The sequence below is a fragment of the Alosa sapidissima genome, chromosome 6, assembly GCF_018492685.1.
Source record: "Alosa sapidissima isolate fAloSap1 chromosome 6, fAloSap1.pri, whole genome shotgun sequence".
Taxonomy (NCBI): Eukaryota; Metazoa; Chordata; class Actinopteri; order Clupeiformes; family Clupeidae; genus Alosa; species Alosa sapidissima.
In genome coordinates, this window is record NC_055962.1 from 34106312 (window position 1) to 34131156 (window position 24845).

Here is a 24845-nt window from a genome sequence, read left to right on the forward strand (position 1 = left end):
CCTGAAGTGGGCGCATAAACGTTGGAACATCTGGCCCTGAGACTCTAGTCAGTTGTGAAAGAGATGAGATAGTCTGTCACATGTGGAGTTATCAAAACACAGCAAGCCAGGAAGTGTGTGCCTCTAAGCATCATCCCGGTGCGATTAAACTATCACATACTGTAACAACATAATCTGGTATTCATATTGATAACTTCTGACCCTTAAAATTATCTTGTTCTTCTCTACACATTGACCCAATCTACAAAAGTGATCTGAAATACTATGAATATACACTTCAGATCCCACAGCCCAGCAAGTGACTGAAGAGAATAGCCGAGAGGAGAGTAGCCCAGGTTTGTTTTTGACCTTCTGTGTGTGTGTGTGTGTGTGTGTGTGTGTTTGTGTGTTTGTGTGTGTGTGTGTGTGTGTGTTTGCGTGTGTATGTCTGCGTGCATCATGGTGTGTGTGTGTGTGTGTGTGTGTGTGTGTGTGTGTGTGTGTGTTTGTTTGTGGTCTCAGACGATTTCTGGTCTCAGGCGTTGTCTGGTGACAGGCCGCCTTGTCACTGTCATATTTGTTTACGTGACCAGGAGGAATTTATGAGTTGCCAATCTCAACCCATTTAAAAACCTGAAGTTAACCAAAAGAGCGGATTACAATTTCAGCCCTTATAAAATTACAGAATTTAATCCTCGCCAAAATAATACACGTCAAATACAAAAACGTATTGCATATGTTACAAAGAGTGTCATTTCAGTAATGGATTGCTGCACCATATTAATACTGTTTACTTACATGAAAGTCACCTAAGTAATATTTAAATACTGAACATACATTTCTTATTGCACATGAATAAGTAATATGTTACATGTAATATGGTACATTTGTTATACTTAAGAGTGTATCTGTACAATATCTCTATAAGTTATATAATACCATGTTATAAAAGGTTAACCAACACCGCCTAATATTTCAGTGATTAGGCATTTCATTCTCAATTTTTAAAGAATCTTCTTATTTCCCACATTTTATGTTTTCTCCATGAACTGCTCAAAATGTACACAGGCACTCTCATTCTCTCTCTCCCTCTCTCTTTCTCTTTCTCTCCTTTTCTGACTGACACTGACTGAGAGAGCTATAAATAGAGAGAATTTCCTGTCTCCCAGTTCCACTCTGTCTCTCGGCATCTATCATTCTTCCTGCTCTTCCTGCCTCCCCATCAGCTGGGCCATTCCCTTCCTCAAAACATTCTATCTGTTTGTGAACACCGAATGGTGCAACCATGGTGCAAAGACTCCTATAGGGGAACCAAAAAAACATGTGAAGCATGCCACCCAGATGCATGAACTAGAGCTTGCACTGTTCTGGCTCTGGGTCACAATACTAAGGCACACTGAAAGAAAAAGTTCACTTTGACCTACATATGCAGATGAAAACCATCTGAATGTATAGTGAAACCTAAATATCCGCCTCCACGGGCCCTCGGAGTCCCCTATCACCTGCACGTCTCTGAGCTGCCATGCTAAAGGTGAGCACATGCACAGTCCGCATACGAGGGCGGTCCACACTGCAAGCCTTCTGTGATGGCTACATGGCATGCTATGAGCTAGGATTGATTTTCAACCTAGATAATAAATACTCAGCAAGTATCCAGTCCCTTTTTGATAAAATAAATATCCAAACCACACACATGATACCTACACACACATACACCAGAGAAAAAGAGAGAGAGAGAGATAGAAAGAGAGAGAGAGAGAGAGATAGAAAGAGAGATAGAAAGAGAGAGAGAGAGAGAGAGAGAGAGAGAGAGAGAGAGAGAGAGAGAGATTAAATGATTCAGTGCCAGGTTTTCTTCCCAAAATGCATGCTGGAAAGTGTCTTTGAAGGTCTAAATTGGAAGCAGGCCACCTGAGCAGGTTCATCTATGCTGCAGCCGCTGGTGTCAGAGAGGATCAGCGTTAGCAGTGCTGCTAAGGGCTTCTGACAGGTGCAGAGTGAACCGCCAGCTTTTTATCAAGCCCACACTCTCACAGCACACACACACACATGCACACACAAACACACACGCACACACAAACACACACACGCACACACAAACACACACACACGCACACACACACACACACAGGGAGAGCAGGGCAACTTACAGGAGAGAGGGAATTAAAATGCTCATCCACATACACACACGCACTCAGAGGAGAGCAAAAATAAAATGCCAAGACTAGACTCTATACTGTGCATAAGGGTAGATATACGATTTTACACACACACACACACACACACACACACTCACTCGTATCTGTAAGCAAACACAAGAGATATACTTTATCTCTGGTAAACACATTTGTGAGATGATGTTAATGATTCACACTCTCTTGTTTAAAATGCAGTTGGTGAAATGGGCAGGGGGGGCATTCTGAACTTGCTGACGGGGCGTGCTGACACACATGTAAGCACATATGCACACAACTGCTTATCTAATAAAATCTAAGTGTTAATTAAAGTGTCATTAATTTTATATCAAGATCAAAACATCTGGTTGGTATTGTTTTCAATATAAAGAGACTTACCTAGCGCTGTCTTGTAAAATCAGAGTTTTACTTATTTAAGACATAAGACATTTCATTTGTCTTGATAAGACTCCTTAAAATAAGTCAAAGTCTTATTAAATTAAGTCTAAATGATCTTGAGTGTGAGCACTAGGTAACCAACACTTTTATAACACATTTAATAACACTTTTTAGATTTTCCTTTTTGCAGTGCATAGTCACACACACACACACACACACACACACTTCTGGATGGTGTCACAGCATTGTAGTTTAATCATTAACATTGTCATTCACTCTCTTTCAAACTCTAAAGTCACTTTTATTACTTAACATCCCATTCCCTTTCACCTCCCTCTCCATCATTCCCTCCTCCACTGAAATCACACACACACACACACACACACACACACACACAGACACGCACGCACACACACACACACACACACACACACTCACGCGCACGCACACGCACACACACACACACGCACACACACGCACACACACACACACACACACACACACGCACACGCACATGCACACATACACATACACACATTCCCTCCTCCACTGAAATCCTGACTCAGACCTACACTGTGTTCACTAGTTCGCCCATCGGCATGATTGCTATACTGAGTGTATAAGCTAAGCGCGTGTTTGGCCTGGAGAAGTTTTTATCCCCAGGCCATCCGAACTCTGAACTCACACTATACTGACTTTGCACACATTCATTCTTCAGCACTCTCAAACATTTCCCAACTCTGAACTCACACTATCCTGACTTTGCACTCATTCACTCCTCAGCACTCATGACCCCCCCCCCCCCCCCCCCCCCACACACACACACCTACAAGACTTTTAGCACTTTTACATCCCTCACCCTATGCTATAGACCTTTATTCATTTTCTTATTTCATCACACGTCAAAACACACACACACACACACACACACATATCTGACTTTCTCCAACTTTTGCACATCTCCATAGAACTTTTTATTTATTATTGTTGATTTCTCCTCCATCTACCCATGTCCTTGATTGCCTAGCCTTTCTGCCCCCCCCATCCCCAACACACATACAAAAAACACACACACTTACATCATCACTGTCATCACCTCACATACATACAGCACACTGCTTGCTACAGTAAGCCTCCTCTACTTGCTGCACACTGCCCCCCCCCTACATACACAGCACATTGTCTTCAGGATCTTCTCCAACACACATCCTCTACATACTTGCTGCACACTGCCCCCCCTCCCCCCTCCCCACATACACAGCACATTGTCTTCAGGATCTTCTCCAACACACATCCTCTACATACTTACAGCACACTGCCCCCACCTACCCACACGCACACTACACACACACACACACACACACACAGTCACTGCTACACTCCCCTCCCGCCCACACACACATCTTCATCACTCACATACATCATACATACAGTACTCTGCTTGTAATAGTAAAAGTCCCTTCACCATACTTGCAGTACACTGCCCCCCCCCCCTCTCCCCTACATACACAGCACATTATTTCATCAGGAAGCTTCTCCAACACACATCCCCAACATACTTACAGCCCACTGCCCCCCCCCCCCCCAATACACAGCACATTGTCTCATGAGGAAGCTTCTCCAACACACATATTGCACACTGCCCTCTCCCCACATACACAGCACACTATCCCATCTCCCCTGTCATCCCCCCAACACACACACCAAGACCCCTGGCAGTTGGGTTAGCCCCTTGAGCCGTGGATCTGCTCAAGGTTTCTTCCTTGGTAAGGGAGTTTTTCCTTGCCCCTGTTGCTCTTGGGTGCTCCTTGTTGGTGCCCCCCCCCCCCCATTCCAATCCTCCCCAACCTTTCTTATGCAGCCCTTGCCACTTAATCTACTAAACCCCTCTTCTACTGCACTTTTTACCCCCCACTTCCAGTAACTATATGCATGTGACAATAAACTTCCTTGTATCCTTGTATCCTTGTATGATCTGACAAAAAAGGTAATGCGCGGTCCTGCTCAGTCATGCATGCCACAAAATTTTCAGCGCTATTATACGGCAGTAGCCTACGGAGGAGAAAAGGCCTGTGAGCTAAAGCAATTGTTTTTCAGTCCTTGAACAATCATGCAAGAAACGTATTTGACAAACATGGAATGGCTACTTGCCCCTTTACTGTCTATGCGTGCGAGCAGCGTGTATACGCTCCGCTTCCGTTGTTTAAAGATTGAATGGGAAACGGATTTGGAGCCAAAAGCTAAAATTTAACGCAGCTACAATTTGTAAGGTATCACCAATATCAATTTAATGTTACAGATGTATGGCTACATACAATCTTAAAATGGTGGTCTAAAAATGACTTAAATATCTATTGAAAACGTGATCTGCAGGCGACCTGTTGGCTATTTTTAGAAGGTGCGCTGGGGGCGCCTCATAGCCGTCCCGCGGGCTACCTGGTGCCCTTGGGCACCGTGTTGGAGACCACTGCTGTAAGGCGTAAGCCATTGGTTTCCAAAGGAGATTTTATTTGTGTCGCCAGCATAGCCTATTGACAATTTATGTTGTAAATAGGCCTACCTTATAGGCCTACCTGTAGCTTAGGGAAGCTAACAGCTTTCTATTATGATCTAGTTTGTTAACAGTCACGGTTTTGTCATAACTCCCTGATGCATTTTTGCATTTAGAATAGCCAGAGCGTGGATATCTCAATCGGGAAATTAAACAATATCGGGCGCCTACCATGGACTAGGCTGGGTGAACCCAGCCTGATCTGCCGGCGATTTATTTTTTGATTTCTTAAAAGATTGAGCTTGGTCTGGTGAAAGCCAGACTAGCCATGGACCTCAGTTACACAATGCAAGGGAACATAAATCAGCCTATATTTGCACAAACAATAACGGACAACAGCTCTTCAACTTGGCCCGTTAAAATGTGTATGAGTCTAGTGACGCATTTCATGAAGGCCCATTGGGACATGTCAGTTATTTGCACCACTGGTTAGATGTAAAACTGCATTTCATTTCAGACTACTGGTACTTAATTTGTGCATTGACAATAAAGTATCACATGAACTAAAGATGGCTAAAATCTTATGTAGAAGAAGAAACATTCACAAAAAATCTATCCATCCAAAAATGACCTTTCTTTTTGATAGCTGTTGAAAACTGCATGGAACTGACAGAGATGTTTTTGTTTATTAACAAACAAACAAACAAATAAATAAATAAATAAATAAATAATAAACATTATGCTGATACCTTCTGCTTTCCCCAAATACAATGTAGCCTACAGGTGTAAGTGACCTTTCATCAATCCAGTTGCAATGGATGAAGTTTGATGAACTGCCCTACTTGTGATTGTTTAGAGATTTTAAAGGTTTTATAACAATGCTACAACTTTTTTGGCTATTCTACAATCTATTCACCTTTGCAGCGCCAGTAGGCTACTTTCTGTGCAGCCGCACACACACACACAGGCATGCCAAACAAGCATACACAAAAGTTTCAAGAGTGGGGGATGGAGTAAAAGATGTTTGCACATGCAGATGTTTGGTTGCCTCCTGAAGGAAAATGCAAAGGAATCCTTTCTGAGGGACTGAATGTTATGATCAGCTGTCGATCACTGACATAACACAGTATACAGAATACTTGAAGGTGGCTGACAAAACATAATGATAATAATGAAAAAATAATGTTTAGTTTAGAATCAGAATAGTGACTAACTTTATTTTTTTTTCTTTTTCTTTTTTTTTTGTTTTTGCAGATGATACAATCAGCTTCTCTATCTGACAGTCAGGCCCAAAAAGAGAGAGAGAGAGGTAATTTCTTAGATACAGTTCTGCAATGTGTCCAGTGCTATTTTAAATGCGTTGTTGCTATGTCTAGGTAGTCTTTGTTGACTCACTGCACAGTGAACCACGACTTGCTTTCATAGACAAAGTCATCCCTGAGAGAAACAAGTAGCAACAATGAGAATGAATCTCAACATTTTAAGGATTAGCCCTGTCTTTAATTTAATAATGATAGCGACCATTCAGAGGCTTATAAATAAATTAATTATAACTAACAAAATCAATTTTTTATTATAGCAATGGTTTTATGACAATTCAAAGACCTAGAACTTATTGCTCATCAGAAATGCATTGAAACCACACTGAGAACTAGCTATTACAAGCTATCGCCAGCCACTAGCTGGTACTATTTTGTGTCCATTTCTAGGACAGAGAAATCTAGAGATTTTTTAAGTTAAGGTTGTGACTATAGTTTGTTATGTACAGTATTTGTATAGGTATGTACAGTATTTAGACGGTGCTGACAATTCCTAAGGGCACTTGCACAAAGTGAAAAATGCCCCCTGTGAGGATCGAACTCACGACCTTCAGATTATGAGACTGACGCGCTACCTACTGCGCTAAGGAGGCTACAACTAACATTGCACCCACACACAGACACAACCAGGCAAAGAAGTGCACACACACACACATACGCACACACACACACACACACACACACACACACACACACACACACACACACACACAAGCATATGATAATGATAACCACCATCTGGAGGATAAAAATACAAATAAATAAAAACATAAACATGCACACACAGTTGTTTTTCTTCATACATTATTGATTAATGATTTAAGAGAGGGTCCTGGTGCCACATTTCCCATATTCTAGAGATAACCGTCATTTGGAGGAACATTTTGACAGGTAGAACATACTGGAATATAATATAATAGAGAATATGTATTAACAACATTTTATGTCAACATTAAATAACAATAAAAGGTTACACTTTACTTGACAGTATCAACATAAGAGTGACATGACACTGTCATGAACGTGTCATAAACAAGTCATAAACATTTATGACGTAACACTTCTGTTATTAAGTGTCATTTGGTTTTTGTCATAACAAGTTAGGGTTAGGTTTAAGGTTAGAGTTAGGGTTAGGGTTAGGGTTTGAGTTAGGGTTAGGTTTAGAATTAGGGTTAGAGAATAGGATTAGGGTTAGGGTTCATGTGCGATACTGTCAAGTGTTGCCCAATAAAACATTAAAACAATATCAGCTGTCAGAAATCACTGGTATCAATGACAGTTGAGAATAATATTTCCCATTTTGTGGTTAATTCCCAAGTCATTATTACTGCTTTTCAGAGTTTATCATCGTTATTAAGAGGCGCATCGTTCATATCTAATGGCACTTGTACAAAGTGAAAAATGCCCCCTGTGAGGATCGAACTCACGACCTTCAGATTATGAGACTGACGCGCTACCTACTGCGCTAAGGAGGCTACAACTACGCCTGCCCCCATGCACAGAAATAAACATACAAACAAGCACACACACGCAAGCACACACAGACAAACACACACACACACACACACACAGCTGTCATTCTGCTCACAACTCTAAGGGTTCATTACTGATGACATGTTTTGGCCTGTCTTTCATATACTAATGATAACCACCATCTGGAGGATAGACATACAAATAAATAAAAACATAAACATGCACACACAGTTGTTTTTCTTCATACAGTATTGATTAATGATTTAAGAGAGAATCCTGGTGACACTTGACATTTCCCATATTCTAGAGATAACGGTCATTTGGAGGAACTTTTTGACAGGTAGAACATACTGGAATATAATATAATAGAGAACATGTATTAACAACATTTTATGTCAGTGAAAACAGACAATAATGAAGGGCTATCAGTGATAGCTGAGACTACTATCTCCCACGTTGTTGTTAATTCTCAAGTGTTTATTGCGGCTTATCAGAGTTTATGTGTAGTGAGTCACCGTTATTAAGAGGCGCGTCGTCCATATCTAAGGGCACTTGCAAAGTCAAAAATGCCCCCTGTGAGGATCGAACTCACGACCTTCAGATTATGAGACTGACGCGCTACCTACTGCGCTAAGGAGGCTACAAATAACGTTGCACCCACACACAGACACAACCAGGCAAAGAAGTGCACACACACACACACACACACACACACACACACACACACACACACACACACACACACACGCACGCACGCACGCACGCACGCACGCACGCACACACACACACACATACACACGCACACACACAAACAAGTATACACGCACAAACTCACTCACAAACAAGCATACACGCCCTGATGACATGTTTTGGCCTGTCTTTCATATACTTATGATAACCACCATCTGGAGGATAGAAATACAAATAAATAAAAACATAAACATGCACACACAGTTGTTTTTCTTCATACATTATTGATTAATGATTTAAGAGAGGGTCCTGGTGCCACTTGACATTTCCCATATTTTAGAAATAACCGTCATTTGGAGGAACTTTTTGACAGGTAGAACATACTGGAATATAATAATATTGTATTATAATTATATTATAATATAGAACATGTATTAACAACATTTTGTGTCAACATTAAATAACAATAAAACATTGACAAATAAATCAATGACAGCTGAGAATATTATTTCCCATTTTGTGGTAAATTTCTTGAATTTCCCCTTGAGGATCAATAAAGTATCTATCTATCTATTTCCCGGGTCATTATTACTGCTTATGATAGTTGTGAACAGGCGCGTCGTTCATAACTAAGTGCAAAAATGCCCCCTGTGAGGATCGAACTCACGACCTTCAGATTATGAGACTGACGCGCTACCTACTGCGCTAAGGAGGCTATGCAGGAAGTTGCCGCATGCCTGATCTTGTGTATCAGCCCACAGTGTAGCGTGAGCTTCAGCACCAGAGGGAGGAGCCTCGCCCCCTCGCCTCGCTTGTGCTAAGCTAACCTATGTCCAACCCACAGCTCCCTCCCTCTCTCAAGCCGTCCTCTCTCTCGAACAAACACACACACACTCACACACACCCCACCCCCCTCGCAGGGCCTCCGACAGCTGCAGATGGATGGCAGTCTGTCTGCCCCACGAACAGCTAGCGGCGGGGGTTGAGGGCTAGGGAGTTCTATTAGCATGAGAAAGGGGCCGGCTGCCGTGGCGATAGGGCTGTTATTTAAAGCCTATTCAGAGAGCCTCGCTGGGCCAAAGATCCCCCTCCACCACCCCTACACCACCCAGACCCCTTTTGTAAACCACTATCAGCCGTCCCACACCCACTCAGTCACTCACCCGTGCTTACACACACACATACACACATACACACTCTCACACAAAACATGTATGCTCATATATATATATACACACTCACACAGTCTTACGGACTTACTTGTTTGCTACGGGACTCACACAAATGCACATTCTGTTCCCTCTTTCTCTCCCTCTCTCTCTCTCTCTCTCTCTTTCTCAGTCTCTCTCACACACACACACACACAGAAACTCATACTCAGAAGTATCCCAAACTCAGGCAAATGTAGTCCTACTCTGTGCAAAGACACACATAGACACTTTCAAAGAGATAAGAAAGCCGGTGAAGATACACCATGTTAAATGGCATTAACACACACAAAGAAAGGCTTCCATTCACAGTGATGTGCTAGCTATAAAGGCTTCTTTAGTGAGTTTCTCTGTTGTGGTAATGTCTGTCAGCAGTCATGTTAGTCTTGCAAGACCAGACTCCTATCTTATAGAAAAGCATCACATCTGATGGCATACAGACAAATGCTTCAGAAGTTCAACTTAACTAGTATAGTTTCAATACCTTCAGAACTGTTCAAACATAGTTAAGGACTAAAGTCCAAGGCTTGTATTTTTGGCACACTACCAGCCTTTCTATTTACCTTGCTGAAGTATTATTTCAACTTCTATAATAGGCTACTATCTTCGCTGCTATGTCATACGTATTCCTATAGACAGAAGTGCTACAATACTCAACTACATTTATATTGACACAGCCTTGATAAAAAAAAAAAAAAAACCTTCCCTTCCAGACGGTATTTTGTTTTAAACTCCCCTTCCTTATCCTCTCCACACATATACTCTTAGAGTAGAGGCTGGTTATGCACTTATGCCTATAGGCTATATCTGGAAAGAAAAGGGCATTTATAGCACTTAAAACATGGGGAGTCATGATACAGTGTATCATCATAATATACTGTCTACATTTTAGTGTTTAGAGTTTTTTTTTTTTAAAAAACAAGATTTTTAAGAGAGTTTATGGAGATGATTTATATCCAGTGGTATTTCTTTAAGCTGTCACTAGGGGCATTCAGAGCACGGCCACTGACCACCCCTCACCACCACCGTCCAACACACACACACACACACACACACACACACACATACACATACACACACACACACACACACACACACACACTACCCACACAAATACACACTAGACAATATAATAAGATTGGAAGACAAGGGACAACTTTTTATGAAGTAGTGTCTTTCAAAACCAAAATGAAATGTCAGGTCTTTCCACGTGTTACTTGCTATGGGTAGGTCTTCTGTGAGTGATTTAAAGTCTTTCTTATTTATTTATTTTTTAGAAAAGCATGTTTGGAGACCGACAGACAGATTGTATCTTCTGATGTCTGAAGTGTACTCCTAGCAGCCGACATCAAAGTGAAGAAGACATCATTTAATGAGTTTAAAAAATCTAATTATCTCTATAATGATAATGTGCCTATGACTCAGATAGCTAGACAAAAAAAAAAACTCATTGAATTTAATATCCTTTAAATTTAATGACATGCAAAGATTGGACACACATGAAAGCTTTTCAGGAAAGTTTGAAGAGGTCAGGCATTTGAAGCTCATGAAGTGACAGGTTTGTCGGAACATCTCATCTCTGACAACTTGAGTCCTCAGTTGTCTCCCTTTAGTGTAGCAAATGAACTGTACTGTCTCGTCTTTACCCTAATGACTAACATATGTATTCAGGCATTATCATGCCATTATATATTGGCAGACTTTGAACTGTCATTCATTTCTCATTTGGTCTTTCACATTCTGAGAAAAATGACAACAGCAAAACTTGGCATGTCGACATCATTTGGAGTCTTTTCATGTCCCCTGGTGTCTGTCAGAACAACACTTTGATAAGTTCAAGCCCACTTTATTTTCCGTCTATCCGGTCATCGCGCTCCAATCGAGAGAGCGTGTCAGCTCTGGAGTTTACCCCTCTAACTGGATGGCAGCCAGAAACATGATAGGCACAAGAACTTCCTCCTGAAAGGCGAGAAAGTCAGGACAGGGTTGAGCATACTGTAGGACTTCCTCGGTCAAAATGGTTGCTGTAAGCACTGACATGACGCATCAAGCCCCACGGGCCCCACTAATGTCCACTCGACAGACAGCTGAGCTTTGTACAGTCACCAGTCCTTGTGTTGCTCATCACCTATGCAGATGTTCTACACTCTCCATTGCTGGTCGCACACTGTAAAAATTGTGATAATTTTTTTTATAAAAAAAATTAATCGTGTTGCTTTGATTGAGTTATTACACATAAACCACAAAAAGTCATCGTGTTGCTTTGATTGAGTTATTACACATAAACCTGACACAGTACATTTGATTGAGTTGTTACACATAAACCTGACACAGTACATTTGATTGAGTTGTTACACATAAACCTGACACAGCACATTGACATACCTTAACAAGACCTTGACCAAGGATGACTTGACTAGCACTACAAAGGTAGTGACAGATCATTTTGACCGCTAAATTATTTTTAAAAAAAATGACTTTCTTAAAAATGAAAAAAAAAAAAAAATGTTCTGCTGGTGAAATTGTGAGTTTAATTTCCAACGGTCCTTCACCTCTACAGTCTGTCCTCCACACAGCCTGGGGAGGCGGCCCAGCATGGTAACTCCTGCTCCGCAGGATGAAACAGATAGAAGAAGGATTGAGAAGTCTTAGCAGTGTCTCTGGGCTAAGCGTCATCATTTGAGGACTCATAGTTCTTGCGTAACATATTGATTTTGCTGATGTCACACAAGCAATCACTTGTTCACACAAAACTTTTTTTTAGTGGGTGAAACATGTTCTCGTTCTGCATGAATGTGTGTCACAGAAAGGCATTTGTATGTGTAGGCAAGTGTGAGAAAGACTGACAGAGAAAGAGAGAGAGAAAGAGAGCCGGCAGCACCCTGGGGTGTGAGCTCTGGTTGCGTCACGGAAATCTGACTCCTGCCAGGACCCACTGAGGGCCTGAAAGCTCTTCGTCATCGGGGTGTGAGAGAGATCAGTCCCTTCAGAAACCCGCCAGGGGCCAAACCAAATAGCAACCACAGGGGGACTGTAGAGAGAGAGAGAGAGAGAGAGAGAGAGAGAGGAATAGAGAGAGGGAGGAGGGGCAGGGGGGAGAGAGAGAGAAATAGAGAGAGAGAGAGGAATAGAGAGAGAGAGGAGGGGCAGGGGGGAGAGAGAGAGAGAGGAATAGAGAGGGAGGAGGGACAAGGGAGAGAGAGAGAGAGAGAGAGAGAGAGAGACGGGGGGTAGAGGCGATAAAGAGAAGAGTGGAGGGGAAGATGGACAGGAAGGGCTGAGAGTGAAAGTGATGGAAAGAGTGAGTGAGTGAAAGACAGAGAGAGAAAGACAGTCGTGGAGAATGAGTGATGGAGGCGCGGAGAGAAAAGGGGGACATGAATGAAGTGGGGAAGGAAAGAGAGAGTGCTCGGGAATGGGGAAGAGGCAGAGAGGATAGAGGGAGAGAAGATAGAGGAGAGGAGAGGCGTCTGGCCTGACACAGGCGATGGGCTAATGGGTGGAGCAGTGCAGGAGGCTTCCTTTGGTTAGAGAGGGACGTGTGAGTGATGGATGGAAGATGGATGGAGGATGGATGGCGCTCTGGCCGCCCACTCATTCTCACTTTTATTCTCTCCTTCTCACACTCTCATTCCCTGTTCCATCCCCCTCTCTCCCACCCTCTCTCTCTCTCTCTCCCACCCTCTCTCTCTCTCTCCCACCCTCTCTCTCTCTCTCAACCCCTTCCTCACTGCCTCTCCCTAACCTCCCTTTCTATCGCCTCTCCTGACAAACAGGAAGAAATAGTTATTATTATCGTCACCCCTCAACCCCTCATGATTATTCAACTTTTCAACATTTACTACACATGTCGTGTGAATGTCACAGACCTGGCTGTGCTTTATGGGTCCTTTTGAGTCTTTGTGGGTTGTAGTACTGATGAGATTATATGGGTATGATAACAAAATTCTACTGTATGCGTGTTGTGAGGAATATCTTTAGTCTCTATTATGTATTAGGGTATTATAGGGTAATATCCTGACCTATATATGCCCACTATTATATGCCTGCCTCTGTGTGTGTGTGTGTGTGTGTGTGTGTGTGTGTGTGTGTGTGTGTGACATGCGTGTGTGACATGCGTGTGTGTGTGTGCTCTAGGACACAGGCCTACTTATCACTTCCCGTGTGGAGTCATCAGAAATGTCTGGCAGTGTGCAATTAGCTGACGCCGGTGCCACTTTGCATCATGACTGTTTCTGTGGCTTGTCCTGCATTAGCATATTTTAATTAACGCCCCATAATGAAGAACTGACGCAAACCATGGAGTCACGGATGAGGGTGTGCGTGTTCAGGTGGACCTCTCTCTCTGTGTCACTTTCTCTCTCTATGTCACTCTCTCTCTCTCCCTCTCTCTCTCTCTGTGTTTATTGGGTCAGAAAAAATGCCTATTAGTTCTTCAAGAGGATAATTTGTAGAAACAGTGTTACTAATGTCTAGATGTGTAAAAGAGTGAAGCAACAAAAAATGCTAAAATGCTTTAAGATTTTCTTTTTTTCACTTCTTAGCTTAAAATAAACAATATGTGTGTGTGCGTGTGCGTGTGCGTGTGCGTGTGTGTGTGTGTGTGTGTGTGTGTGTGTTATATACTAAGAAATATTGAGATTTCAGTATTCCCCAGGCTAGAGGAGAATAAATTATGTCAGTGTTCTCTCCCTGGTGTGACTCTAGTCTGTGTCTCCATGTCTTAGTTATTTGAGAGGTAAAGGACTGAAGATGAAATATGAGGCCCCTTTCCTTGTTGGTTGCCAATACATTGCTGATACAATGCTGTGTTAGAGATTTTATGTCAGTGTGTGTGTGTGTGTGTGTGTGTGTGTGTGTGTGTGTGTGTGTGTGTGTGTGTGTGTGTGTGTGTGCATGTACGCACAAATGTGTTTGTATGTATTATATAAACATTAGTGGCAAGTAAATTGAATGGAGCTGAAACGGTGCACTACCCATCAAGTTGCATCTGTTTACACAAATATTGCAAAACATACAATGAGCAGACACAAATACCCACGTGTTATTACATCATACCAAAGAGATAAAGCGGGACCTATACAACAATATATTATGGACCATAATGATCATCTTCATTAAAGTTTATAGAAATGCTATCTTCTAAATATGTTGAGGCTTTGCAGTGTTTTTTTTTTCTGTTTTGTTAACAGTTGTTGTTTGTTTACTTGGAGTTCCATTTCTATTTGTGTACCATCCATAGCTTTATTTGTGAGCCAAAGATGCTGGCATCCATATACAAATAAATACTAATACAAAAACAAAACAATCAACATGAAAAACCCAATAACAGCTCCATAGACTTAATCCAGATTAGTTATATTGTCAGACTGGAGTAGTATGACTGGAATTAGAAAAAAGAATTTAGAATTAGAACTGGAGCTTATATGTTTGCTGTAGAAACACAGGATTAGTGGTGGATATAAATGGCATCAGAAATGCTGAGGTTGGGGGAAAAGGGGTCATGCCTGCTAAAGCCCTTGCATCGTCTTGGAATACTGCTGGTGGTCGACGCAAATTAGCCTCGTAATTATCAGGCGTGCTTTAGTGAGACCTGTCAAATCTGCTGTTATCAGTTGTTTTTCTTTCTCTCTTTCTCCCTCTCATTCTCTCTCTCTCTCTCTCTCTCTCTCTCACACACACACACGCACACACACACACTGACTGTCATGTGTGTGCAGAAATGGCTAATGAATAGCCAGGCAGTGTCATTCAGTGATAATTACTCTGTAGCAAGAGTCTCTGCAGTGTAAATGGCTACTTAGGCACGTTCTGATAAACATAATCAAAACTGAGTAATAATTTATGGCCTGTTGTTCTTATAAAGATCGCTAAGCTAAATGAGGTTTATTAAGGTGTCTGTGATGTGTTTGAAGCTTGACAATGATGTTGTGAGATGTGATGAGCTGTCTGATTTATTTATTCAGCAAAAACTGGCCAACTATTGGAGTAAAGGCCAGTTTCAAACTGTCAAAATACAATTTAAACAAAACTGTACAAAACGTCACATCACTGCTTCAACATTTGAGTTTTTAGCTATATCATGTTTATAAATTGCCATTCACACAATAACTAATACTATCTTTATATATACTGTAAAGATAACTATAAATATAACGATACGAGTGTTCACATTGACCAATGATAAGCAAAGTCTCTCCTGGTGTTGATGAATGCAATGTCTAAAATGTGATGGATTCTGATTGGCTTTCAGCTATAGTCTGTCAGCTTTTCATTGTTCTCAAAATCGCTCTGAAAGTGATCCCAAACGATGACATTTTTCATGTCATTATCATTATAGTTTATATGTGGATGCTGTCATTCATATTAACAAGAGCGATACTTTTTTGCCATTATTTTTTATAGTTGTCCTTCTTGGTGTAAACGAGCCAAAAACACACAATCAAACAGACACAGACAAGCAACCATTCTACTGTGTGTTCATGCTTAACTCCAAGACCCAGTAAGCACTGTCCATGGAGTGGCAAGACGAGAGGACACATTCCTCAGTAGTAAGATATATGACATTGAAATGAACTGTACAGAACCACTGTAATACACACAATTTGTACTTTTCACCTCACGGTGGGCAGGTGAAACAGAAAATTGTCAGAGGTTTATAACAGGCACGTGGGGAGCTCTTATCGATGTTTAACCAGCGGAAATTCTCCGGCAAGTAAAACATCCCCAAAGACAGAGGCTATGAGAAGCTATGCTCTCTACTCTGCATGTAGCCCTGAAATATTTAACTCCCAGGCTTCAGTCTGCAGCACATTATCAGATTCCCGATCAGTGTATTGGCATATTTCATTGATTCAAGTAAGCTCTGCGCTGGCAAAGTTTGCCTTCTCATTTGTAAGTTGTCAAAAAGAAAAAGTGGAGTAGTAGTGTTAGGAGATAATATTTCTCTGATAATCCATATCTGGCCTAGAAAACAATATGCATCATCTTCCATAGATCAGATAGTAATCACAACAAAAAAAGCAATTGGCCTCTACCCACTACTTGTCACAAAAATGTAACATTTCTACATTCTAAAGTATTTTTTTTTTTTATGATGATACTACGAGCCATGAAGATAATGTATTAGGGCACTTCCACGGAAAATGGACTTTTTGTCACATCCATAACGCCAGTGAAATCCCTTAGTATTTAGTATGATGTGAATGATAACATTAATTTTTTGTGCATTTTTTCTCATGTACATTCTTCAGCCAAAAATAGCAAATGCTCCAATTTCATGTAATCATTCACATCATACCATACCATCACATTTTATTGGCGTTATGGATGTTACAAAAAACATAATTTTCCATGGAATTGCCCATTATTAGCCTGTGTTTTGAGATGCCATTCGACTGTAGTAAAAGGCAGCACACCCGTACAGAATAAAACAACTGATCAAATGTGTGATGACATGTTTTGGTCCTTATAACATAAACCATTATGATGATGGCAGCCTCAGATTACAGTAAAAAGGAAGTAAATATGCGGCTGTGTTCGTGGCTATTGCTGTCCAAATGGTTATTTATGAGCCCAGACAGGTGTTCTAATGTATCTCTCACTCTGTGTGTGTGCGTGTGTGTGTGTGTGTGTGTGTGTGTGTGTGTGTCCGCGTGTGCATGTACAATGTGTGTGTGTGTGTGTTTGTTGGGGGATTGTGTGTGTGTGTGTGTGTGTGTGTGTGTGTCCTCCCTTGGGTTTGCACCACAATGGCATCAATCACTGGCCTGGCACTGAGCCAAAGTCTGATTAGCACAGCATGGCAGAAGAGGGGAGCTCTGGTGCACACAGCTAATTATCTCTCTCTCTCTCTCGCATGCACACACACACACACACACACACACACACACACACACACACACACACACAATCATCCCATAAATACAAATACACACAACTGACTCTATATCCAAACTCATATACAAACATGTTCACACACATACAAACTCCGGTAAATCTCTCACTAACATCCACCGTCACACACACGCAGTGTTTCCTCTACGTTTATTTCAGCATGGCGGCCCCCCACGGTTTAATTAATACCGCCACGGTATCAGAATCAGGGCAGACGCACATTTGCGTTTTAAATAATCCTGTAGCGTATCCTCCCCTGCTGGCTGCTGCTCACATTGCAATTTAACCATAGCCTAAGTAGCCTAAACTAGTCAGAGGTTATTATGGCCCGTACAGTTTCAGTTCACATATTATATATTGTATTGATGTAGCCTATTTAAAGCATTAAACTTTCTTCTCAGTGTTTCCTCTTCATTTAGCGGTGCCACTGCTTCAGAATTAGGGGAGACGCAAAATATTGTCCGGAAGCATAGTAGGCTAAACACCCTCCGCTGGCTGCTGAAAATTGCAGTTTATGAATAAACAGCAATGCTAATCCGAGGTACCTGTCTAGTTTTATTCCATAAATATATTGTTTTTATAGACGTTAGTGGCATGCGCTATCAAGAGCTTCCATGTGCTACGCATGTTTGTCAACATGGCAAAAACTAAAATTTGGAAAGGTGTAGCACAAGCCAAGGAAAACCCATTAATTTCTGAAGCTGATCGTATAAAGTATTTCCCATTTCGTAGTCTATAGGCCTAAGCTCAGCAAAAATGAAACTGAGAGGTTGTCTCCGTGAAGACACGCTGTTACATTAGATGCGCACTCAATCGCGAATCGACACAGTAAAAAAGCAACGACTGCTGGTAGTATCGAAGGTAAATTTCAAAACATTTTGTATGCACTCGCAGTGATGGCCTAGTAGGCCTATTGTGAATGTTGTGGGTTGTGTTTTAACAACGTTGGCACAAAACTTAATTTCATAAACGAAGTAAGCTAAGCATTTCTCCATTGTCAGCGTGAACTACCGGTATATTCAAGCGTTCAAGTGACAATGTGGTTTAATGCATGGATTAACCTGACGTGAGTCAGACAGTAGATGCGCCTGTCTTAGTTCCTGAATCCTGTCCCTCTCAAGTCACGTTAGGCTAACTGGTGTAATTAGCAACTAGAATTAAAAAAAACATCCCGCGAGTGACACCCGACCGTTATTTATACTAACCTTTTTTTTCTTGGGGGGGTGGGGCGCTGCCGCCACTGTTAAAAAAAAATCTAGCAGAAACACTGCACACGCGCACGCAGAGATTATAACATCTATACACACATCTATCTATCTATCTATCTATCTATCTATCTATCTAAGGTGCTGTACTGTATAAACATTACATTTTTATGCATTGCACACACACACACACATACACACACACACTAATAGAAGGATGACGCATGAGTTCAGTGTGTTCTGTCTTAGGGCTAAGCTGTTGAATATGGAGCTTCCTTTGATCCTAATTACCTGCAAGTTCACCCGGTTCATGTGGTCACCTGTATCATCCTTAAAGACTTCCCTTATGCTTTTAATGAGCTTGGAATAAAGTAGCAAATATCATGTATCAAAGGGTAGGCCCGCAAAGAGAGAGTTAGGATGAGAGAGAGAGAGAGAGAGAGAGAGAGAGAGAGAGAGAGGGAGAGGGAGAGAGAGGGAGAGAGAGAAAGAGAAAGAGGGGGAGAGGGAGAGAGAAAAAGAGAGAGAGAGAAAGAGGGGGAGAGGGAGAGAGAGAGAGAAAGAGGGGGAGAGGGAGAGAGAAAAAGAGAGAGATAGAAAGAGGGGGAGAGAGAGAGAGAGAGAGAGAGAGAGGGAGAGAAAGAGGGGGAGAGGGAGAGAGAAAAAGAGAGAGAGAGAAAGAGGGGGAGAGGGAGAGAGAGAAAGAGAGGGAGAGAGAAAAAGAGAGAGAGAAAGAGGGGGAGAGGGAGAGAGAGAAAGAGAGGGAGAGAGAGAAAGAGAGGGAGAGAGAGAAAGGTGAAAGGGAAAAGAAAGATAAGAGTGGCAACAATGTCATGTGTAGCGGTCAGGAAGTGCGATGAGTCACAGGCGTGTCACGGCACCCGCTTTCCTCCCCTCGTATTTGTACCATTCTCTCCTTCTCTCTCTCTCTCTCTCTCTCTCTCTCTCTCTCTCTCTCTCTTTCTCTCTCTTTCTCTCTCTTTCATTCACTGCATACAGAGCATGGCATGACATCAATGCTCATGCAGCATCCCAAACCATTGCTCTCGACATAGTTAACCTGCCAGTCATTTGTGAGTGGGAGGTGCCTTTGTAGCGGGGAGCTGCAGCCATTTGGCCTGGCCGCTGGGCGTGTCATCGTTGGAACATTCACATCTTTGCCGCCAGCCAATCAGGGTAGGTCTGTGAGGGGCGCGCATGGTGACGTCAGAATGATTCACGTGTGGTTCACTGTTTTTAGAGAGTCTTACTCACCTGACAAGAATGTGCTCTGAGGAGCTGAGTTGCATGGGATTTCAACACATACAGGCCCACCACAACAAATCAATCAAAGCCCCGTCATCCCAAACAGAAGGCCAAGTGTTCCTGAAAACCACATGGAGGCCTTGAGTATGTACCCATGTAGCAAAAGTACCCAAAGCTTCATGGCATCTTTAATCTTTCTCTGAGGTACAAGTGAACACTCAAACTTCAAATAGAGGGAGAAGTCTTGGTGTGTGTTTTTGTGTGCACCACTGAGTGTATTGCCGTGCGAGACGTATGTGTTTGGCTGTTTTGTGTGTGTTTTTGTGTGGATTCTATGGCTATGTGGAGCAGAGAAGATGATACTCGTGATCACTGGAGACGAGAGGTGGAGATGAGAGAGATGTGTGTCTAGGTGTTCTTATGGGCCAAAATCCCTGGTGGCCAGTCTCTCTCTCTCTCTCTCTCTCTCTCTCTCTCTCTCTCTCTCTCTCTTTCTCTCTCCTGATATGAGAGTGATAAATAAAAAAGACTATAGCATGCGTTTTTGTGACTATATGCATGTCATGAGTTTAGGTGGGAGTGTATTCCTCATCAGCTAATATGCACATGTGCGTGTGTGTCTGTATGTGTTCAATGTTAGATTGACACTCAATCTAATCAATGATCAACCTTCTCCATCACTCTCCCAGTCCACACTGTGTGTACACTTCAACATTGGCGTGCGTGCGTGTGTATGTGTTGGCGCGCGTCTGTGTGTTTGAGTGCATCTTAATGATGACATATAGATGAGCCACTGACTCAGGTGAATCTCTCCTTCGCGGGGTCTCTGCACAATTAACATCTAATGGTGTGTTTTCAAATGAGCCACTTAGCCACCGTGCTAACTACACCCACTCATTAGGGCACGGCCAGGCAGCCTGCCATTCAGCACCTGCAAGGTCCCATTTTAATGGCCTATTTTTATTAAAGTGCTTTGAATAAGCGCCACTAATGAGGTGTGTCATATAAAATGTCGCTATAACAAATCCAAGGAATTTTCAGAAACTTCAGTGACACACAAATTATATGGTGAGGATTTATAATCACTGTGTTGATGGCCCCTGGAAATATCATTAGTCATTAGTGGTACATTTGGTTGTTGTGGATGCAAAATTTTCTGTCAGTCATTATTATTGTACTACGATTCGCCGGTCCTGCTTTGCCCAGTTCATTCTTTTGTTTGCCACTGAAGTCAATCACATGTAAAAGAAAGTGTAAAAACTTCCTGCGTTGAATGCAGGAATAGCCTAGGGCTGCTGCTGGCCATTTGAGTGCCATTGTTGGTATGTACTGTACAGTATGTGAACCTCTTAGCATATCATGCATAGATTGTAAATAGCTAAAGTAAATAAAAGGACTATATTGTAACATACAGACTATTAAACTGATGATACAGCTCAATGGTGTTTTATGCCCCCTTTACTGACTTAAAGGCACCTAATCCTAACCCTTACCCTAACCTTAACCCATGCCTAACCCTAGTGCCTTCCAGGCAGCGCTGCCTTGAAGACAACGTTGGGGGCATAAAACACCAAGAAACGATGATACATGAGGCAACCTTTTGAGTAATTCTGCTGAGCAGTTTTCCTGAGTATTGTGATTCTGGCACATTACCATTGATATTGGGCAAAAATCTTTTTCTGGAGAGTTTTAATCATCATGCAATCTGTCATGATCATCAAATCAGAACACCATGGAACCAGTTCTGTGGTTGCCCAGCAACATTACTCAATGTAACATCCCCTTAACTGTATTACTGTGTAGGCAATATGTTTTTGAATATTCAGTTCAGTTGAGGAAATGTTGTTTCTAAAGATAAGATCTTTGACCTTTTTCTAAGATGATTTCTATGATATTTGTCTATGTATGGTTAGGACATAGTGGAAATTATATGAATCTGTCAGGCTACTACTATGTCCTTTAAATATATTTTGAAGACGTACTGCCGGATGTGGTTAGAGGTATCACAAGTCTTTCAGTCTGTTGTAATTAGAATAAGAAGTAGCTAAAAAAAGAGCTTTTTATGTCTGAAGTAAAAGTGTAAACCACTGGTAACTCTAAGTGACCAAATCCCATAAGGGTGTGGATGTTTGCATTAAAAAAGGTCTGCAAGGTTTATTGTGATATTTCCACATACACTCTGATAAAACAAAGCAAAATGTGACATCTCTGATAACCTTTTTGACAGGGTCCATGCATGAAAGTCTATTTTAGGCTAGATTTAGATAAGGATGCAATAAAAAAAAACAATGTCAGCAGTATTTGGTATAATTAGTACAGAGCCCACATAGACAAATGGTTTCCAAGGCAACATTCTAACCCAGAATACTTGGACTGTGTTTTCCAAGATTCATCATGCGCACCTCAAGTTGCCATGCCTTTAAGCCACAACGAAGCCGCATTTGGAAGACCGATGGATAAAAGCTCCTGATTGGCACACTGCTGTAAGGCAGATGACCCGACCTTTGACCTCTGATCCTATGTCGATGTGTGGGGTTTGCAGGTGCAGCATGCGAGTTTGCAGTGTGCATTCCTCTTTAATATCCTACTCTCAAAGGCAGTGTGTGTGTATAAATGTGTTTTTCTTTGATCTTCTCAGTCTCAGAAATGTGTGTGTGTGCTCACTGTATGTCTGTGTGTGTGTGTGCGTGTGTATGTGTGCATGTGTGAGACTTCCTCCCTCACTGCTGGAGATGGCCCCCAGGTAGCCAGAGCAATGATTCATCAAAGCTCCACCCCTCACTGTGACAGCCCACCACAGATGGGATCTGTCATCCAATCACACGCAGTCAGCCTCCCTGAGGGGCCGCCCACATCAGGAATCATTTGAACACCACTGCTATTCTCTTAATGATTCATATCTCCAAACATCTAATTAGAGCTTAGCACCAACAACACAGACTGCACGGTGCACTTACTAACCCCCCTGATAGACTCAGAAGGTTGAACAGCGGTAACACAGACATTATGTATAATCTCTATGTAGCGTAGCTATGAACAGGATAAACTGCACTCAATTGAAGAATAAAAGCCATATGCCTTTCACCCGTTTTAAGCACTATTCTGGCTTTTTCTTTAGTTATTAAGCATTTGTTTTATGCATGCTGCATCTCCAGCAGAGCATGAATGCAGTGGGGCCTCTGGTAGGAAGATTTATTAGACCGTGATGTGTCTTCATTACCTTTATATGCAGGGACTGGAAGTGAGAGCTGTCACACAACATTTAAGAGTAATTTCTCTCCCACCTGACGCCTACACGTACACACAGACACACACACACACACACACACACACAGAAAGAGAGAGTCGATGACTTGTGCTATAGCATTAGCCTCCATACATCTATCGTTTGTATTCTGTCATCCACACACACTGAAAAATTGCACGCACACAAACACACACACACACACACACACATACACCTCTATTATCCAGTTTAGTCTCATCAGACTCCAACACAATCAATTAGGAAACACAAAGGGATTAGAAATCCTGTAAATATACTTGGATTCACCTAAATCCAACATTGCAACACCATTTATGTCAGGAGTTCTCAGGAGTAAATGAAATAAGTGGACCTCTATTTTTCTTTTTGTGTTGGCATGTTGTATCCTCTTTTATATTCATGCACAGTGATCACCCTCTAGCTAAGCTTATGAATGCTTATGAATAATATATGTGTCATAATAGATTTTTATGGCACGAAGGTAATGGTTATCGGTGGAGACAATCAGTATCTCAAATAGTGGTGTGTAAGCTGAAATGCTCAACAAAAGTCTTCTGCAAGTCACTTTCGTCATCTACAAACCAATGTTTAAAAACATTTAATTTCAATCAATCAGCAAACAAACAAACTTTGTATCCAACTATAGTACAGCACAACTATGCGTGTTTCAATGGTGATTGTTAGCACCTTGCTCTTCAAGTCAACTCACAGGAAGTGGTTAGTGAACGACCTTTACAGGAAGTATACTGGATGTCAGCAGCACATGAATTTATTTCCCCCTCTTTGGATCCAACTGTCATCAGCCTGCCAGGTCCAGTCACTGCCCGGGAGTCCATAACTGCTCACTTCTCTCACTGACAGACGACACCCGAGTTCACATTGTCATCCTCACCTCCGGCGACAATATAACTGTCCTCCTCGATTTCAACAAATAAATTATTTTTCCACTGACCTTTTCAAAATGAACACGACTGGTATAAAATATCACTTATTCTGGCATTAATGAGGCCGTATAAAATAGAACTTCACCTTTTCTTTTTCCTTTTTTTCTACGGCTGCCTTTTAATGTGCTTCTGATTGAAACAGCTGTTCGCCGTGCCCTTCTCCTCCACTGAAGAAGGCCCTCGTAAGTCCAAACCAGTAAGAAATGAAATGATTACGCCATATGGGGCTCTTTATAAATTTGGAAATAAACACAAACCCCACCGCCACGAATTGCACTCGCATCTTTATAAGGTGATTTTATGGATGTGACATTATAAAATTTAATGAGTTATAATGTATTTTATTCTAGCATACTGTGGCTTCACCTCGAATTCTGTTGCAATGCGTTCTCAGAGGACATGTGTTATTGTCAGGATTAGATAGGTTGCTGATATCCTTCTATTAAAAAGAACATAAATTTAACGTCTGTTTTGACATATGGCTTTATGAGTGTTTATAACGATGTTATAGCTCCAGTGAATGGTAATGACCCTCGTTAAACCTCCTCCAAGTCCTC

At 41.8% G+C, this 24845-nt stretch overlaps 4 non-coding genes across 4 annotated transcripts; all 4 read right to left on the reverse strand.

The window, feature by feature from the left end:
• Positions 1-6882: 6882 nt before the first annotated feature.
• On the reverse strand, positions 6883-6955 carry trnam-cau. Its single transcript has one exon. It is a non-coding gene; the product is annotated as a tRNA-Met (tRNA).
• Positions 6956-7764: 809 nt separating this feature from the next.
• Positions 7765-7837, reverse strand: trnam-cau. The gene has a single exon. It is a non-coding gene; the product is annotated as a tRNA-Met (tRNA).
• Positions 7838-8402: 565 nt separating this feature from the next.
• Positions 8403-8475, reverse strand: trnam-cau. The gene has a single exon. It is a non-coding gene; the product is annotated as a tRNA-Met (tRNA).
• Positions 8476-9167: 692 nt separating this feature from the next.
• trnam-cau lies at positions 9168-9240 on the reverse strand. Its single transcript has one exon. It is a non-coding gene; the product is annotated as a tRNA-Met (tRNA).
• Between the last annotated feature and the right edge of the window lie 15605 nt (positions 9241-24845).